Consider the following 7,672-nt stretch of genomic DNA (forward strand, 5'->3'; position numbering starts at 1 on the left):
CATGGATGTGGCCCATATTGTTGATTCATTCACCCACTGATGGACAGTTGGGTTGTTTCCCCTAGTTTGTTGGAGTCCCTGCCTTCAGCTCTTTCGGGCATCTATCTGAGAGTTGCTAATAGAATGCTGGGGGTGGGGGGTTATTCTTTCTGAAGCCCCTGGCTCCCAAAATACATCACTTCTTTCTGGGACTGGTCATGACCATCAGCACCAGCACCATGGCCCAGGACCTCAGAGACCAGTGACGTAGGGCGCACCGATGGGGACACTGAAGCATAGCGTGAAGTTGGTGCGGGCAGTCAGCCTGAATTCTATTCCTTCCTCGCCCTGCCCCACATCCTGGGACCCCATCGCAGGGTCCCCGGAGATAGAGACTGCCCTCACTGGGCATTGTTGGCCTGCAGCCGCCCACTCCCAGAAACCCTTGCAGAGTGGGGTAGAGACTGAGAGCTCTGTGAGGAAGAGGCAGAAAGGCCCCTGAGTGTTGCCCCGCGTTTCAGCTCAGGGCTGCAGGGCTTCCTGTCGCTGGCGGCAGAGTCCCGCCCACACCACCCACTGCAACCTGCACACCCCCTGCTCAAGTCCCCAGCTGGGCCTCTCCCTACACCGCTTTCCATTTCTCTTCCCTTCCTCTAAGTGATTCTCATTAAAGCCTTCAAACATTTGAAAATTTCCAAAAGACATTTACAAGGCCTCCGGTTCCCAGAATCAATGAACATCCGTCCACCCATGACCTGCTTTAACTTACTTTGTTCATTAACTTTTTTTTAATTCCCTAAGGCACACCCATGAAGCCCTCTGCCCACCGTGAACTGGGACAGGACCCCGCTCCCTCCTTCCATCGCCCAGGGTTCTCTTTCTTATTCTCTTCCCCACAGGCTTTCTAAAAGTATGTTTACCTATGTTTGTATGCTGAAATCTTAACTTGTTTCATTTTCTCTGTCTGTGAGCTTTAGAATGAGGGTGGCTTTTGTGTGGGGCTTTTGGCACTTCTTTTTTCCTCAGGATTCTACTACAATCAAATCATCGTGTCATATGCTTTAAGCCTATCACTATTTTGTCAATTATGCCTGAGGAGAGCCAAAAAAAAAAAAAAAAAAAAAAAAAAAAAAATTTCTACCATGACCCCTGTCAAATAAATGAAGATTTTTGCACTTCATTCTTTCTTTTAAAGATTTTATTTTTAGGGGCACCTTGGTGGCTCAGTCAGTTAAGTGTCGGACTCTTGATCTCAGCTCTGGGCTTGATCCCAGGGTCATGAGTTCAAGCCCTGTGTTGGGCTCCAAGCTGGGTGTGAAGCCTACTTAAAAAAAAAAAAAAAAGAAAGAAAGAAAAAAGATTTTATTTTTTAAGCAATCTCTACACCTAATGTGGGCTCAAACCCACAACCCCAAGATCAAGAGTTGTATGCTCCATCAACTGAGTCAGCCAGGCGCCCCTCTGTTTTGGGTTTGTTTTTTTTTTTTTTTTTTTTTTTAGCATGAGACTTTTTTTTTTTTTAAAGACTTTATTTATTTATTTGACAGAGGGAGATCACAAGTAGGCAGAGGCAGGCAGAGAGAGAGAGAGAGAGGGAAGAACGTTCCCCAATGAGCAGAGAGCCTGATGCAGGGCTCGATCCCAGGCCCCTGAGATCGTGACCTGAGCCAAAGGCAGAGGCTCAACCCACTGAGCCACCCAGGCGCCCCCCCTCTGTTTTTTAAATTAAGAAAGGAGTATGTTGCCAAGAGCCAGCCCATCTGGGGGCACACCCCTGGCATTCTTTTTCTCTGACTGTATGATATTCCAATCCCGTGAGCCCATAGCTGAGGAAGCACTAAGCTTTCCTTCAAGTCTCAGTGGCCATCAAGTTAAAGTGGTGCTTTACTTTTTATTTTTATTTTTATTTTTATTTTTTAGGGCGCTACTTTAAGGAATCGTTGACGTTGCTGGTTTTAAGCAACTTGTCCCTCGCGTCCCCCTTACTTCCCTAAATCTTGGCAACTCTGGGGTCCTGCTGTCCATGAGAAGCCCTCTGGGCTCCAGAGCCACCCTCTGCCCCAGCTGGCTCAGCAGCTGCTTATAAACTGGCTATTTATAGCCCCATCCCAACCCCCCCCCTTGTCACCACCCCCCACACGGGCCACCAGTGAGGTCAGCCCTGATGGGGAAGGGGAAGTGGGTTGCTAGGAGCTGGGGTTTGTTTGGGGTTCAGGGCTGTCCCTGCAACTTCCTGGGGGCCTTTATTTCCTAGAAGCTGAGAACATTGTGGTGACACCTCGGTCCACTTTCCCTACCCTGGTAGCTCTTGGCGTGAAAGAAGTGGAGGAACGGGACATTGGGGGCACCAGGCACAAATGTGTGTCCTCCTCCTGGGCCTGGAACACGCCTGCACCTCTCTCGGGCAGTTTCCCTGTGCTGTGGCTCTGAGCAACTCCACTGCGCCTCTCTCTGTGTACCCCCCTTCAGACAGACAAACTGGCCCCCCAGGGCCCCCCTCCACAGCCTCAGCCCCAGGAGACAGGCCCAAGCCCTCTCGAGGGCCCAGGCCAGGGAGGCACACGTGCGGTGCCCTCTACTCCCACTCCACCCCTGGCCGAGGCCCCAAATAGCTCGGCGACTATATTTAGAAGTTTGCTCAGCAGTGCCAGGGAACTATAAATACGGCAGCTCAGCACTGCCTGCTAACTCCCCAGGCTGGGCTGGGCAGTGTGGGTGGCGGGGGTTAGGAGTGTGCCAGCTGGGCACCTGGTCTCCTTAGGGGGACCCTGGGGGCCCAGCCTGGGGGGTGGGGTGGAATCCAGGTGTCCAGCCTGCAGGAGGAGACAAAGGGTCCATTGTCAGGCCTGGCCTGGGTTGGGGGTCAGGGTCGGCCAGCGACCTCCCACTTTTTTCCCTAGCTTCCTGGGGCTTCCTGGCTCAGGGACAGCTGTCTGGACTCACAATAGCTGTGCCGCCCTCCTGGAGCCGCAGCTGGGCTCATCCGTGTGGGGGCTGGCCCAGCCCCTTCCTCTGCCATTGTCTCCCAAGCAGGGGGCTTCCTGTTAGTCCCCCTCCAGCCAGAGACCACATCTGACCCCCCACTTCAGCATGGGCTAGCGTGGGTGCTGGGCATAGGTAGGCAGCACAAGAGGCTGGGAGGCAGGACCCTGGGGTCCCCTTGTCTCCCTCCCCACCACAGCAAAGAGAAGGGGTGTACCCTAAGAGCTACAGCTGCTGTTCACTGAGCATTCCCTCCTAGTTACACCCTTGCAATCTGTGCTCTCTTTTATGACCCTCACCTGCGCTTGGCAAGGTGCCAGCCATTTCACAGATGAGGAAACTGAGGCCCAGGGACATCACCTGCCCAAGACCCTATGGTCCCAGAGGGGAAGAGATGGGGCTTGCTGGGGACCTCTGATCTGAGATGGGCATGCCCTGTGATTCCAAGTCCCGTCATGGTGTCGTGCCTCCGTTAGCCCGCCCTGCGAATGGAAATCGCGGCACCTGCCTTCTAAGATCAGGGAGCTCAATCCCTGTAGAGTGCTTAGAAGGGGGCCTGGTGAGTAGGTGCTGGATGAGCACTGCCTTCCACCAGGATGATTTGTTACTGCTGTAGCTACAATCATCAAAACATAGAATAGAATACAGTATAAATAGTAGTAGTAGTAGTAGCAGTAGTAGTAGTAGTAGTAGTAGTAGTAGTATTGGTTGAATAATCCTGGCTCAGCCACTTCCTAGGTGAGGAGCCTCCTGCCAGTGGCCCAGCACTCCAGGTGCCAGTTTCCCCTCGGACACATAGGGACCCATCATGTCCCTGCCTCCCTGCTGTGGAACAGAGGTCACAAGATTGTCTGGGGAGGTGGGGGTGGCGCTGCCAAATAGGTCAGTGGGGCTGGAACTTAAGGACAGAGGGAAGGAGAAGGAACAGTGTGACACCCCAGCAAGGGCCAGATCAGGAAGCCTGAAGGGGGTTTCCTTCAGCAGGGGGCAGCGACAGGGGTGTGTTGGCGGGGTGGGTACTAAGTATGGAGCCTTATTGGGTGCAGGCGCTGTGCCACGGACTGCAGAGATGCGAATGGACCAGAGTCCTGCCCCCGGAGCTGACAGTCTGGCGGGGTGTGGGCAGACAGTAAGCGAGGTAAGTAGGTATAGTCCATGATGGGAGGCAGCGACAATACAGAGAATCGAGAACATTGGGAGGAGCTGGGGTGCTGAGGATGGGAGGGGATTATATGTGGACTTGAGGGGTGGGTCAGGAAATTGAACCAAAACATGAAGGGGAGGACGGAGGGAACCAGATGGTTATCTGGGGTAAGAATGTTCCAGGCAGAGGCAACAGCTTGTGCAAAAGCCCTGAGGTCAGATTGTGCCTGGTGTTTTCCACAAGGAAAGTGGCAGCCAAGTGAGCACGGAAAGAGCAGGAGGAGGTGAGGACACAGAGGTGACAGGGCAGAACACACAGGGTCTTATGTGCTGTGGGAGGACTGGGGATTTTACCCGTGAGCTGGGAGCCCTGGAGGGCTCTTGAGCTGAGGAGGGGTGTGACCTGACTCAGGTGTTCTCAGGTGCCCTCAGGGTCACTGTGAGGGGAACAGAGTGTGGGGGCAGGAGCCAGAACACCAAGGCTGGAGATGACAGCCCTAGACCAGGGTGGGGGGCCAATGAGAAGGAGAGGTGGGGAGATTCTGGGTTTTCTGCGGGCAGGGCCCCAGGACTTGCTGACAGGCCAGATTGTGGTGGTGATGCTAAGGTTATCTTTCTTTGTGCCTCCCCCAATCTTGGACCCAACATCTCCGAGCCTTTCCTCCTGTTACCCTGTTCCTTCCTCACCCTGACTTGTGAGGCCAGCGGGCAGGCATTTTAATCCAATTCACCAGACAGGAAAACAGCCCCAGGGAATTCAGACCTGCTCCAAGGACCCAAGACACACACACACCAGGGAAGAAAAAGCCAAAGAATAGATGGTGGTCACCAAGGGCGAGGATAGGTGTGGGGACAATACCCAGGACGGCTCCTCCTACCTCCCCCAAGCTGGACCCCCCAAGCCCCAGCTTCTCCAGGTACCCACTATCTGACCTGCAGTCCTGTGGGAAGGGGATGTCCAGCCCTGAGGTTTCCAGATTCTGGAAAAAAAAAATTCAAAAATCCGCTCCAGACCTGATCTGGCCATCCCACCTCCCAGCATCCTCCTGGGTCCTCCTGCCCTCCTGCCCAAACGCCTTGAGTCTCCAGCAAAACCCTTCCCATGCGCCACCCAGAACAAAGGGATGGGGATGGGAGGGAAATGGCAGGAAGGGGTTAATTCTGGCAGTGGCCAGGCTCCATCCATTCATGACCCTTTTTTTCCATGACCAGCAATCTTTCTCTTTTGACCTATCATGTACTTAATATTTTCTTTAATTTTCTACACTTCTGCGGCCCTGAAACCATTTATTTAAAGGAAACTTTAGGGGCGCCCTCAGTGGGTTAAACCTCTGCCTCCGGCTCAGGTCCTGCTTCCCCTCTCTCTCTGCCTACTTGTGATCTGTCTGTCAAATAAATAAGTAAAATCTTTTTAAAAAATTAAAAAAAAATAAAAAGGAAACTTTATATTGACATCCTAGTTGCAAAACCCTCTCTTTGCCCCAAGAGTTGGTAAATGGAAAAACAAATGATACTTGGGTTCAGGCTGGATACCACCACAGCTCAGCCCCAGGGCCCCAAAGGTGTTAAAAGACACATTAGCACCTCCTCCTAGAGACTTTCTTCTGGACCTTGAGCTGTGGGCAGGGACTGGAGGACTGTGTCCCTGTTCAGCCACTTGTTACCTGTGCCTTGACCTCCTCCTCTGTAAAATGGGAATCATAGCCCCACCTGCCTCAAGTTTGGCAGAGTCAATGGGTTAAGATAGATGCATAGATAATTCTAGGAGAATCACGCCTGGCTCCAATTAAGCGTTTTATAAATAATAGTGTCTTTTTAAAAAATTATTTGATGGCTCAGGAGACAAGCCAGTCATGTGATTTATTAGAAAAGGAAACAACTTTCTCATTGATGAAGGAGCAGGAGGCTGACTGAGGACAAAGCAAAAGCTGGCACCTTGCACCCCCTCTCCACCCGCTCCCCTCAGTAGTCACACATACTACCTCAGGCACCCCTGACTGCCATAAACGAGAAACAAATAGTTAACTTGCAGAGATCACAATCCTGCAAGACAGGAATCTCCCAACTATCTTGATGTTAACAGCTTGCCAAAAGACAACATTGATCAAGCCGTGAGACCTCCGGAATCTCGGCACCTTGTAGGCCCTCTTTAGCATATGAAAGCTCCGTTGAAACCTCCCTTCCTTCACCTTCCCCCAACCGCAGGGTACACAACCTGCCATCCCTCACAACCCGGGGCAGCAGCTCTTCCTGCCCACGGGTCCTGTCCCCGTGCTTTAATAAACCACCATTTTGCACCAAAGATGTCTCAAGAATTCTTTCTTGGTCATCGGCTCCGGACTTCAGCCCACCGAACCTCTCCTAGGTTGTAGAACTTCATCATCATCACGTGATTCTCTGTTGCTGCCCAGGAGCCCCTGCGATGTTAAGTTTCCCACACCGGGGCAGGTTGGCCCAGAAAGGCCAGCGCCAGAAGCATGGTGGCCCATGGCCCCCCAGTTTCTCCTCTTGGTGCCCACCTGGCCCCTGTGAGGGGCCCCTTCAAGCTACCCCCCTCACTCCCATTTGGACTGTGTCTCTGGACCTCAGTTTCCTCACCTGGAAACCGGGGATGGGGGTTGCTGTTGGCTCAGAGGCCGGCCCTGGAGACTCAGGCAGCCATGCCAAGGCAGGGACCACAGGTTGCCCCCAACACGTGAGCCCCAAGCCGTTTCCGACATAGCCTCCCCAACCTGAACACCCCTGCAAGAAGAGCCAGGTGGCGCCCCGGGCACGACTGCCACCCCGCCCCTGCCTGCACAGCCCCACTTTCCTCCGCTGGGCTCTAGCCAGCCCAGACTCACGGGGGCCAGAGTTTGTCAGTCGCTCACATGGTAGAACGGGAGGCAAAGGATTTGCGAGCAGAGCAGGTTGTTCCTACATGAGTGTGTGTGTGTGTGTGTGTGTGTGTGTCTATGTGTATGAGCCCGTGCAACGCCTCTGGGTCTGTGTTTACTGCACTTTTCCTGTTGGCTTCCAGCTGCCCCGCCAGTTCCGGGGAGGGCCCTGGGCCAGCCTCTGTCCTCCCCCAACCCCCGCACTTCATAAAGTCCCAGCCAGCCAGCCTCGGGACACCACGCAGCTGCCCAGCCTGGGGAGACTGGACAGCCCTGCCTATGCTCTGCCTCCCCAGCTGGCAGTTCAGACCATGGGGGCCCCCCGCCGCTGCAGCCTCCTTCTCCTCCTTCAAGGTGAGGATTTGGGGACCCTGCTGGGAGGGACAAGGGGGCTACGAAAGCACCCCTGCTGGGAGCTTTGGCACTCCCTGCCCCGTGGAGAAATGGAAGGTGTGGCTGGCCGCTCTGGGTCCCCGCAGGGGAGGAAGCCACATGGCCAGGCGGGCACATGGAGAGAAGGGCTGGCAGAGCTGGGGCACCCCCAGCCTGGGCAGAAACCCCCAATGTGCCCTAGGAGCCCCCATGCCCACTCATATCTCTGGGCTCTGTCCCAGAAACACTTTGGGGGCTGCCCCCCTAAGAGGGGAAGCTGAGGCATGGGGGAAGGAGAGGAGGCTGGGACCCTGTAGGGA

General features: G+C 54.2%; 1 long non-coding RNA gene across 1 annotated transcript; it reads right to left on the reverse strand.

Moving 5' to 3' along the window:
- Positions 1-3,488: 3,488 nt before the first annotated feature.
- Positions 3,489-6,894, reverse strand: LOC116854195. The gene is made up of 3 exons (XR_004380106.1): positions 6,703-6,894; positions 5,038-5,084; positions 3,489-3,577 (listed from the first exon to the last, which is right to left on the reverse strand). It is a non-coding gene; the product is annotated as an uncharacterized LOC116854195 (long non-coding RNA).
- Positions 6,895-7,672: the final 778 nt, after the last annotated feature.

This window comes from Lontra canadensis, unplaced genomic scaffold, assembly GCF_010015895.1.
Source record: "Lontra canadensis isolate GAN:19392208 unplaced genomic scaffold, GSC_riverotter_1.0 scaffold88, whole genome shotgun sequence".
NCBI classification, from domain to species: domain Eukaryota; kingdom Metazoa; phylum Chordata; class Mammalia; order Carnivora; family Mustelidae; genus Lontra; species Lontra canadensis.